Here is a 12,459-nt window from a genome sequence, read left to right on the forward strand (position 1 = left end):
GCCTGTGAAAGTGGGGGTGTCACGGAGTGTGGGGGAGTCCAGGCCCTGCACCCCTCTTCCTGGGATCCACTGAGACTCTCAGCCAGCCAGTAAAACAGAAGGTTTATTGGACAACAGGAACACAGTCCACAACAGAGCTTGTGGGTACAACCAGGACCCCTCAATCACGTCCTTCTGGGGGAGCAGGGAGCTTAGACCCCAGCCCTGGGGTTCCCTGCGTTCCTCCACCCAGCCCCAAACTGAAAACTAAACCCACCCAGCAGGTTCCCTGCTGCAGTCCCGGGCAGAGGTGTTACCTCCCCCTCCCCCTCCTGGCTCAGGTGACAGGCTCTCAGGTCTCCCATCCCCAGGGCACATTCCCAGGTCAACACTCCCCTCTCCCTGCTGCGTCACATCGCCACATCTCTCCCCCCTTCGAGACTGAACTGAGCGGGGTCACTGTGACCAGTGACCTGGGGAAGTTCGGGGCCCCCTCTCCGGGACAGCACATCCGCTATCATGTTGGCACTTCCTTTCACATGGACCACCTCCGTGTCGTAATCCTGCAGGAACAGGCTCCATCTCAGGAGCTTGGCGTTGGCTCCTTTCATCTGGTGCAGCCAGGTCAGGGGAGAGTGGTCGGTGTAGACGGTGAAGTGTCACCCGAAGAGATAGGGCTCTAGTTTCTTGAGGGCCCACACCATGGCCAGGCACTCCTTCTCGATGGCCGCGTAGTGTTGCTCCCGGGGTAGCAACTTCTTGCTCAGGTACACGATGGGGTGTGTCTCCCCCTTTTCATCCTCCTGCATTAACACTGCCCCCAGTCCCGTGTCGGAGGCGTCGGTGAACACCACAAAGGGCTTGTCAAAGTCTGGGTTTGCCAGGACTGGGCCACTGACCAGAGCCTCCTTCAGCGCCCGGAAAGCCTCCTGGCACTGCTCGGTCCAGACCACCTTGTCTGGCTTCCCCTTCTTGCATAGCTCAGTGATGGGGGTGGCTATGGCGCTAAAGTGGGGCACAAATCTTCGGTAGTATCCTGCCATCCCAATAAAGGCTTGGACCTGCTTTTTGGTGTGGGGAGCGGGCCAGTCTCTGATCACCTCCACCTTGGCTGGTTCTGGCTTTAGGCGGCCGCTCCCCACCCGATGGCCCAGGTAAGATACTTCCGCCATCCCCACCTTGCACTTCTCTGCTTTTACAGTCAGCCCAGCCCCCTGGAGTCGGTCCAGCACTTGTCTAACCTGGGACACGTGGTCCTCCCAGGTCTGGCTAAAGACACAGATGTCATCAATATACACCACGGCAAAACTCTCCATCCCCCTCAGTAGCTGGTCCACTAGGCGCTGGAAGGTGGCCGGCGCTCCCTTCAGGCCGAAAGGCAGGGTCAGGAACTCATAGAGCCCCAGAGGGGTGATAAAGGCCGATTTCAGTCGGGCATCTGCATCCAGTGGCACTTGCCAGTAGCCCTTTGTAAGGTCCATGGTGGTAAGATACCGAGCTCCTCCCAGCTTGTCTAGGAGCTCGTCCAGCCTTGGTCTGTCAAGACTTCCTTGGGGAACCCCACTCGGCTGAAAATGGTCAGGAGCACATCTGCCACAGTGTCGGCTTCAATGGAAGCTAAGGGCACTGCCTCGGGGTAGCGGGTGGCAAAATCTACCACCACCAGAATGTATTTCTTCCCCGACCGGGTCGTCTTGCTGAGAGGCCCCACGATGTCCATGGCCACCTTCTGGAAAGGCTCCTCTATGATGGGCAAAGGTCTCAAAGCCGCTTTCCCCTTGTCCCGGGCCTTCCCCACCCTCTGACAGGGGTCACAGGATCGGCAATACTGCCGGTCCGTGGTAAAGACCCCGGGCCAGTAAAAGTTCTGTAGCAACCTCTGCCGGGTGCGCCGGATTCCCTGGTGCCCTGCGAGGGGGATGTCATGGGCCAGGTACAGTAGCTTGCGGCGATACTTCTGGGGGACCACCAGCTGCCTCCTGATCCCACAGGACTCTACTTCCCTTGTGGGAGCCCATTCTCGGTACAGGAACCTCTTCTCCCACAGGAACCTCTCCTGGCAGCCTCTCCTCATGGTCCGTACCACACCGAGGTCGGCCAGGTCCCTGAGCTTCCGCAAGGAGGGATCTTTCCTCAACTCGGCCTGGAACTCAGCGGCTGGGGAAGGGACGGGGCCTGGTTCCCCCTCAGTGGCCAGGTCTGAGGCCTCAGCCTCTCTGAGCCGTGCCCCTCGGCGCTCCCTCCCCCCCAGGGAAGGGTCCTGCGCCTCCGGTGTGGTACCCTCCCCAAGGTCAGGGCGCAGTGCCCCTCGCCGGCTCTGGCTACGCGTCACAACCAGGGCGGTCTGGGGCTTGCTTGGCCAGTCCACTAGGTCTCCCACCATCAAAACTTCAGTGGGCAAATGGTGGTGTACCCCCACATCCTTGGGGCCCTCCTTGGCCCCCCATTTCAGTTGTACCCTTGCCACAGGCACCTTAAATGGGGTCCCGCCCACCCCTGTCAGGGTCAGGTAGGTGTTGGGCACCACCCGATCTGGGGCCACCACCTCAGGCCGGGCCAGCGTCACCTCCGCGCCCATATCCCAGTATCCATTGACCTTCCTCCCATCCACCTCCAGGGGAACAAGGCACTCTCTCCGGAGGGACAGCCCCGCGCCCACCCTGTAAACCGAGCACCCTGAGTCCAGAGCCTCCAGCCCTCTGGCGGAGCTGGCCTGGGGTACTCTTCCCTCCTGAGCAGGTGGTAAACTGGTAGGCCCCCTTTCCTGGGTCGTCTGCCCCTTGTCCAGCTGGGTCCCTACCCAGTTAACCCTGGGTAGGTTGGGTCTGCTCAGTTTGTCCCTGAGCCCGGGGCACTGGGTCCGTACGTGGCCTCTCTGGCCACAGTGATAGCAGCTCAGGTCATGTTGGTCCCCTCGAGCAGGTCGGAGGGGCCCGACGCCAGGCGTTCCCCTTTGGAGGGGGTTCTCCCTATTTCCCCGCTGGGAGTCCCCCTGGTGACTCTCTCTCTGCATCAGGGGGGGCCTGTTCGTTTGGGACTCCTCCCTGCTACGCCCTGACCGACTGTTCACAAACTCGTCAGCCAGCTGCCCTGCGTGCTGGGGGTTCTTGAGCTTTTTGTCCACCAACCACAGCCTCAGGTCGGAAGGGCACTGTTCATACAGTTGCTCCAGTACGATTAGGTCAATCAGGTCCTCTTTAGCTTGGGCCCCAGCTGTCCACTTGTGGGCATACCCCTGCATCCGGTTAATCTTCATTAATGATCTGGAGGATGGTGTGGATTGCACTCTCAGCAAGTTTGCAGATGACACTAAACTGGGAGGAGAGGTAGATACGCTGGAGGGTAGGGATAGGATACAGAGGGCCCTAGACAAATTAGAGGATTGGGCCAAAAGAAATCTGATGAGCTTCAACAAGGACAAGTGCACAGTCCTGCACTTAGGACGGAAGAACCCCATGCACTACTACAGACTAGGGACCGAATGGCTCAGCAGCAGTTCTTCAGAAAAGGACCTAGGGGTTACAGTGGACGAGAAGCTGGATATGAGTCAACAGTGTGCCCTTGTTGCCAAGAAGGCCAATGGCATTTTGGGATGTATACGTAGGGACATTGCCAGCAGATCGAGGGACATGATCGTTCCCCTCTATTCGACATTGGTGAGGCCTCATCTGGAGTACTGTGTCCAGTTTTGGGCCCCACACTACAAGAAGGGTGTGGAAAAATTGGAAAGAGTCCAGCGGAGGGCAGCAAAAATGATTAGGGGACTGGAACACATGACTTATGAGGAGAAGCTGAGAGAACTGGGATTGTTTAGTCTGTGGAAGAGAAGAATGAGGGGGGATTTGATAGCTGCTTTCAACTACCTGAAAGGGGGTTCCAAAGAGGATGGCTCTAGACTGTTCTCAGTGGTAGCAGATGACAGAACAAGGAGTAATGGTCTCAAGTTGCAGTGGGGGAGGTTTAGGTTGGATATTAGGAAAAACTTTTTCACTAGGAGCATGGTGAAACACTGGAATGCGTTACCTAGGGAGGTGGTGGAATCTTCTTCCTTAGAAGTTTTTAAGGTCAGGCTTGACAAAGCCCTGGCTGGGATGATTTAGTTGGGGATTGGTCCTGCTTTGAGCAGGGGGTTGAACTAGATGACCTCCTGAGGTCCCTTCCAACCCTGATATTCTATGATTCTAAGATTCAGTCCATATTTCTGTGTATATCTATGGTAACAAAACAGTTGTTATTTCTTGTTATGACAAAATTAAATGATTGACCATATGCAGCTTTCACTCTTTAAATATTGCACAGTGATATGTCCTGTGTTAAAACACACTGTGACTTAGATATTGAATTTTAAACCACTTCATAGCAAATGTCTGTACTATGGGAAAAGGACTTACCGATATTTGGATATTTTAAAATTTGTTTAAACATAACTTGTTTCATTTTCAGAACAGAAAAAACAAATTCTGGTTTTGTTGATTCCAATGGCAATTTCCAGCAATGAGAAAAGTAGCAGATAAATATTTCAGACAAATGATACTGGTCCAGCCAACAGCACCAGAGTTCAGCACATGAGCTAATGGGAACACAAGAGCAAAGAAAGTACAAAATTATGCCACAGAAGCAAAGGAGCAATGCAAACGGAAGCTCAAATTTGGGCTGGAGCAGTGAGGCTCCCGCGAGTCCCTTATCAGTAAGCAATGAACCAAGTCCCAAAGTGACTAAACTGGCCACTTTGTCCTCAGCTGGGACGACATCCACAGAGACCAGCAGAACCAGAGCCAGGAAAGGCTGCCCCTGCCTCGTGCTTTGAGTGCGCCTGTCTCCCGCTCACAGCACATGCTGCAGCAATGAACTGCAGCCACTAGGGGTCAGCCTGTCACTGCAGGCAGCAATACAGACTGCTGTTCCAGTACGGGATCCCCAGTGCCCACGCTGAGCTCCTGGCAGGATCTGGGCTCAGGCTACTTTCCCTCCCACACGCCAGCTCCCCCATCCGGCACCGCATCCCAAGGTACAAGGCAAGGAGTTTTTCCAAAAAAGCACACAGAGATGTGGGAATTGCCAGCCTGGCTGTGACCAAGGTCCACCTGGGCCAGCGACCATCTCAGATAGCAACCAGCACTGCTTGCTGCACAGGAAGGGGTGAGAACCCCACAGGAGCAGATGTGTGATGATCTGCCCCACCCTAGGCCCTTTAATTAGAGCTGGGTAATGCCCTGACACAGGAGGAGCAGGGCAAAAGCCAGATCAGAGCTGAGCTGGGATCCTTCTCATGTCTGACCACAGCCAGTACCTGATGCTGCAAAGGAAGGTACAGGGAGGTCCTACCCAGTAGCTAGAGACCAGCTAACAGCCCGGAGCTGGCAGGTCAGTGTCTCTTCCAGAACATGCAGCAGTAACGCCTCTAACCCTGGAGGTTCTGGCTGTGCTCACAAAGGTCCAATCCCTTATTGAGCCTGGCTGTGTTCCTGGCCTCGGGGGCTCCTACGGGTGATGAGTTCCACACAAATGCCACGAGAGGCTCAGATGAACAGTCCAAGGACCGGCTGCTGTGGTTGTCTGGATTGCAACAGTGAGCCAGACTAGGACGTCGATCCCAGACTCTAGGTGCTCTGGCCTTCAAATGCAACACAAAACCCAGGGTAAATACCAAACTGCAGCACATCTGTCTGTATGTCCAGGCTTTGATCAGGGTGCCCACCAACCTATTATCTGATACTGCCTCCCCCGCTACAGTCCCCAGGCAATGGAAGGAAGAAAGAAAACTGCAAATAAAGCACAACTCTGCCACCCCTAATCTCCCAAAATAGACTCCACCAACCACCCCCCAGAACTCCCTCCTGCCTCAGACCTCCCCGAACGCTGTGCATATAGACAGGCTTCACAAAGGGCTGGGAAGGGCGACCCATCTGTGACCGAGAGAGGAGGGAGTTGCAAAGCAGAGACACTTTACACTGTAAACTTTAATATCACCAGGACACACAAATCTCATGTTTGGCTGCTAGAGACCAGGCAGGTTATGAACCAGGTGGCACCCCATCTCTGGGACTCATTGGAGAGGTTGAGTCTGAACGTGTCTGGGGCACTTGGTGGCTTTTCCTGACCATGCAGGGATCAGCTGTGGGCCAGGCAGAGAAACGGGGGCCTGGGGAAACTGGCAGTGGCAGGGTGCATCTGCAGTAGGGACCTGGAGCCAAGCGTCCAAGGTGCTGGGAGCCCGTGGCTCATGCTGGGGCCTGACTGCGTGGGGCTTGTAACACACAACTTCTGGGGTGGGGAGGCCCATAGGGGATGGGCAGTGACGTTTCTGTGGGCTGGGCTGGACTGTACAGCTCAAGTTTTGTTTTTAAACAAACGGCTTTATTTAAGGCACACAGCAAGACAACATCCTTCAGCCTGTTAGAACCTGTCAGCTACGGCCTGGGGAGCAACAAAACGCAGCTGTTTGCCGGCATTTGTCACACATGTGGCCTGTTCGAGTCACACATTGGCAGGATTCAGAGTAGCAGCCATGTTAGTCTGTATTCGCAAAAAGAAAAGGAGTACTTGTGGCACCTTAGAGACTAACCAATTTATTTGAGCATAAGCTTTCGTGAGCTACAGCTCACTTCATCGGATGCATACTGTGGAAACTGCAGCGGACTTTATATATACACAGAGAATATGAAACAATACCTCCTCCCACCCCACTGTCCTGCTGGTAATAGCTTATCTAAAGTGATCATCAGGTGGGCCATTTCCAGCACAAATCCAGGTTTTTTCACCCTCCACCCCCCCCACACAAATTCACTCTCCTGCTGGTGATAGCATTACCCTATGATCATTACCCTATGATCCCACTGAGAGTTATCAAAAGCAACTACAGCATTTGCTCAAGAAACTTCCTGAAAAAGCACAAGATCAAATCCGCACAGACACACCCCTGGAACCCCGACCTGGGATATTCTATCTACTACCCAAGATCCATAAACCTGGAAATCCTGGGCGCCCCATCATCTCAGGCATTGGCACCCTGACAGCAGGATTGTCTGGCTATGTAGACTCCCTCCTCAGGCCCTACGCTACCAGCACTCCCAGCTACCTTCGAGACACCACTGACTTCCTGAGGAAACTTCAATCCATCGGTGATCTTCCTGAAAACACCATCCTGGCCACTATGGATGTAGAAGCCCTCTACACCAACATTCCACACAAAGATGGACTACAAGCCGTCAGGAACACTATCCCCAATAATGTCACGGCTAACCTGGTGGCTGAACTTTGTGACTTTGTCCTTACCCATAACTATTTCACATTTGGGGACAATGTATACCTTCAGATCAGCGGCACTGCTATGGGTACCCGCATGGCCCCACAGTATGCCAACATTTTTATGGCTGATTTAGAACAACGCTTCCTCAGCTCTCGTCCCCTAAAGCCCCTACTCTACTTGCGCTATATTGATGACATCTTCATCATCTGGACCCATGGAAAAGAAGCCCTTGAGGAATTCCACCATGATTTCAACAATTTCCATCCCACCATCAACCTCAGCCTGGTGCAGTCCACACAAGAGATCCACTTCCTGGACACTACAGTGCTAATAAACAATGGTCACATAAACACCACCCTATACCGGAAACCTACTGACCGCTATTCCTTCCTGCATGCCTCCAGCTTTCACCCTGACCACACCACACGATCCATCGTCTACAGCCAAGCTCTGCAATACAACCGCATTTGCTCCAACCCCTCAGACAGAGACAAACACCTACAAGATCTCTGTCAAGCTTTCTTACAACTACAATACCCACCTGCAGAAGTAAAGAAACAGATTGATAGAGCCAGAAGAGTTCCCAGAAGTTACCTAGTACAGGACAGGCCCAACAAAGAAAATAACAGAACGCCACTAGCCGTCACCTTCAGCCCCCAACTAAAACCCCTCCAACGCATTATTAAGGATCTACAACCTATCCTAAAGGATGACCCAGCACTCTCACAAATCTTGGGAGACAGGCCAGTCCTTGCCTACAGACAGCCCCGCAACCTGAAGCAAATACTCACCAACAACCACATACCACACAACAGAACCACTAACCCAGGAACTTATCCTTGCAACAAAGCCCGTTGCCAACTGTGTCCACATATCTATTCAGGGGACACCATCACAGGGCCTAATAACATCAGCCACGCCATCAGAGGCTCATTCACCTGCACATCCACCAATGTGATATATACCATCATGTGCCAGCAATGCCCCTCTGCCATGTACATTGGTCAAACTGGACAGTCTCTACGTAAAAGAATAAATGGACACAAATCAGATGTCAAGAATTATAACATTCATAAACCCTTCGGAGAACACTTCAATCTCTCTGGTCACGCAATCACAGACATGAAGGTCGCTATCTTAAAACAAAAAAACTTCAAATCCAGACTCCAGCGAGAAACTGCTGAATTGGAATTAATTTGCAAATTGGATACTATTAATTTAGGCTTAAATAGAGACTGGGAGTGGCTAAGTCATTATGCAAGGTAGCCTGTGTCCTCTTGTTTTTTCCTACCCCCCCCCCCAGATGTTCTGGTTTAACTTGGATTTAAACTTGGAGAGTGGTCAGTTTGGATGAGCTATTGCCAGCAGGAGAGTGAGTTTGTGTGTGTATGGGGGTGGGGGGAATGTGAGAAAACCTGGATTTGTGCAGGAAATAGCCCAACTTTATTGTCATGCACATTGTGTAAAGAGTTGTCACTTTGGATGGGCTATCACCAGCAGGAGAGTGAATTTGTGTGGGGGGGGTGGAGGGTGAGAAAACCTGGATTTGTGCTGGAAATGGCCCACCTGATGATCACTTTAGATAAGCTATTACCAGCAGGACAGTGGGGTGGGAGGAGGTATTGTTTCATATTCTCTGTGTATATATAAAGTCTGCTGCAGTTTCCACGGTATGCATCCGATGAAGTGAGCTGTAGCTCACGAAAGCTTATGCTCAAATAAATTGGTTAGTCTCTAAGGTGCCACAAGTACTCCTTTTCTTTTTGCGAATACAGACTAACACGGCTGTTACTCTGAAAACTGTAAGGAGAGTGATCACTTAAGATGAGCTATTACCAGCAGGAGAGTGGGAGGAGGGGGGAAAGAAAACCTTTTGTAGTGATAATCAAGGTGGGCCATTTCCAGCAGTTAACAGGAACATCTGAGGAAGGGGCGGGGGTGGGGGATTGTGGATGAAGGGAAAGCAGTGGACCTGTTGTTCCTTGACTTTAGCAAAGCTTTTGACACAGTCTCCCACAGTATTCTTGTCAGCAAGTTAAAGTAGTATGGGCTGGATGAATGGACTATAAGGTGGATAGAAAGCTGGCTAGATTGTCGGGCTTAACGGGTAGTGATCAATGGCTCCATGTCTAGTTGGCAGCTGGTATCAAGTGGAGTGCCCCAAGGGTTGGTCCTAGGGCCGGTTTTGTTCAATATCTTCATTAATGATCTGGAGGATGGTGTGGATTGCACCCTCAGCAAGTTTGCAGATGACACTAAACTGGGAGGAGAGGTAGATACGCTGGAGGGTAGGGATAGGATACAGAGGGACCTAGACAAATTGGAGGATTGGGCCAAAAGAAATCTGATGAGGTTCAACAAGGACAAGTGCAGAAACCTGCACTTAGGACGGAAGAATCCAATGCACCGCCACAGACTAGGGACCGAATGGCTAGGCAGCAGTTCTGCAGAAAAGGACCTAGGGGTTACAATGAATGAGAAGCTGAATATGAGTCAACAGTGTGCCCTTGTTGCCAAGAAGGCCAATGGCATTTTGGGATGTATAAGTAGGGGCATTGCCAGCAGATCGAGGGACGTGATCGTTCCCCTCTATTTGACACTGGTGAGGCCTCATCTGGAGTACTGTGTGTAGTTTTGGGCCCCACTCTACAAGAAGGATGTGGAAAAATTGGAAAGAGTCCAGCGGAGGGCAACAAAAATGATTAGGGGACTGGCACACATGAGTTATGAGGAGAGGCTGAGGGAACTGGGGATGTTTAGTCTACGGAAGAGAAGAATGAGGGGGGATTTGATAGCTGCTTTCAACTACCTGAAAGGGGGTTCCAAAGAGGATGGCTCTAGACTGTTCTCAGTGGTAGCAGATGACAGAACAAGGAGTAATGGTCTCAAGTTGCAGTGGGGGGAGATTTAGGTTGGATATTAGGAAAAACTTTTTCACTAGGAGGGTGGTGAAACACTGGAATGCGTTACCTAGGGAGGTAGTGGAATCTTCTTCCTTAGAAGTTTTTAAGGTCAGGCTTGACAAAGCCCTGGCTGGGATGATTTAATTGGGGATCGGTCCTGCTTTGAGCAGGGGGTTGGACTAGATGACCTCCTGAGGTCCCTTCCAACCCTGATATTTTATGATTCTATGAATAAACAAGGGGAAATAGTTTTACTTTGTGTAATGACTCATCCACTCTTAGTCTCTATTCAAGCCTAAGTTAATTGTATCCAATTTGCAAATTAATTCCATTTCAGCCGTCTCTCGTTGGAGTCTGTTTTTGAAGTCTTTTTGTTGAAGAATAGCCACTTTTAGGTCAGAAATTGAGTGACCAGAGAGATTGAAGTGTTCTCCGACCTGGTTTATGAATGTTATAATTCTTGACGTCTGATTTGTGTCCATTTATTCTTTTATGTAGAGACTGTCCAGTTTGACCAATGTACATGGCAGAGGGGCATTGCTGGCACATGATGGCATAGATCACATTGGTAGATGTGCAGGTGAACTAGCCTCTGATAATGTGGCTGATGTGATTAGGCCCTATGATGGTGTCCCCTGAATAGATATGTGGACACAGTTGGCAACGGGCTTTGTTGCAAGGATAGATTCCTGGGTTAGTGGTTCTGTTATGTGGTGTGTGGTTGCTGGTGAGTATTTCCTTCAGGTTGGGGGGCTGTCTGTAGGCAAGGACTGGCTTGTCTCCCAAGATTTGTGAGAGCGATGGGTCGTCCTTCAGGATAAGTTGTAGATCCTTGATGATGCGTTGGAGAGGTTTTAGTTGGGGGCTGAAGGTGATGGCTAGTGGCGTTCTGTTATTTTCTTTGTTGGGCCTGTCCTGTAGTAGGTGACTTCTGGGTACTCTTCTGGCTCTGCCAATCTGTTTCTTCACTTCCGCAGGTGGGTATTGTAGTTGTAAGAATGCTTGATAGAGATCTTGTAGGCGTTTGTCTCTGTCTGAGGGGTTGGAGCAAATGCGGTTGTATCGTAGAGCTTGGCTGTAGACAATGGATCGTGTGGTGTGGTCTGTGTGAAAGCTGGAGGCATGCAGGTAGGAATAGCGGTCAGTAAGTTTCCGGGATAGGGTGGTATTTATGTGACCATCGCTTATGACCACCGTAGTGTCCAGGAAGTGGATCTCTTGTGTGGACTGGTCCAGGCTGAGGTTGATGGTGGGATGGAAATTGTTGAAATCATGGTGGAATTCCTCAAGGGCTTCTTTTCCATGGGTCCAGATGATGAAGGTGTCATTAATGTAGCGCAAGTAGAGTAGGGGCGTTAGGGGACGAGAGCTGAGGAAGCGTTGTTCTAAGTCAGCCATAAAAATGTTGGCATACTGTGGGGCCATGCGGGTACCCATAGCAGTGCCCCTGATTTGAAGGTCTACATTGTCCCCAAATGTGAAATAGTTATGGGTGAGGACAAAGTCACAAAGTTCAGCCACCAGGTTTGCCGTGACATTATCGGGGATAGTGTTCCTGATGGCTTGTAGTCCATCTTTGTGTGGAATGTTGGTGTAGAGGGCTTCTACATCCATAGTGGCCAGGATGGTGTTATCAGGAAGATCACCGATGGATTGTAGTTTCCTCAGGAAGTCAGTGGTGTCTCGAAGATAGCTGGGAGTGCTGGTAGCGCAGGGCCTGAGGAGGGAGTCTACATAGCCAGACAATCCTGCTGTCAGGGTGCCAATGCCTGAGATGATGGGGCACCCAGGATTTCCAGGTTTATGGATCTTGGGTAGCAGATAGAATACCCCAGGTCGGGGTTCCAGGGGTGTGTCTGTGCGGATTTGTTCTTGTGCTTTTTCAGGGAGTTTCTTGAGCAAAAGCTGTAGTTTCTTTTGGTAACCCTCAGTGGGATCAGAGGGTAATGGCTTGTAGAAAGTGGTGTTGGAGAGCTGCCGAGCAGCCTCTTGTTCATATTCCGACCTATTCATGATGACGACAGCACCTCCTTTGTCAGACTTTTTGATTATGATGTCAGAGTTGTTTCTGAGGCTGTGGATGGCATTGTGTTCTGCACGGCTGAGGTTATGGGGCAAGTGATGCTGCTTTTCCACAATTTCAGCCCATGCACGTTGGCGGAAGCACTCTATGTAGAAGTCCAGTCTGTTGTTTCGACCTTCAAGAGGAGTCCACCTAGAATCCTTCTTTTTGTAGGGTTGGTAGGAAGGTCTCTGTGAGTTAGTATGTTGTTCAGAGGTGTGTTGGAAAAATTCCTTGAGTCGGAGACGTCGAAAATAGGATTCTAG

At 51.3% G+C, this 12,459-nt stretch overlaps 1 protein-coding gene across 1 annotated transcript in view; it reads left to right on the plus strand.

The window, feature by feature from the left end:
* The window catches only part of LOC140899603 (angiopoietin-related protein 6-like), a 36,374-nt gene that overhangs the window by 15,363 nt on the left and 8,552 nt on the right, over window positions 1-12,459 (plus strand). The window lies entirely within an intron of this gene.

Source organism: Lepidochelys kempii, chromosome 17 (assembly GCF_965140265.1).
Source record: "Lepidochelys kempii isolate rLepKem1 chromosome 17, rLepKem1.hap2, whole genome shotgun sequence".
Taxonomy (NCBI): Eukaryota; Metazoa; Chordata; order Testudines; family Cheloniidae; genus Lepidochelys; species Lepidochelys kempii.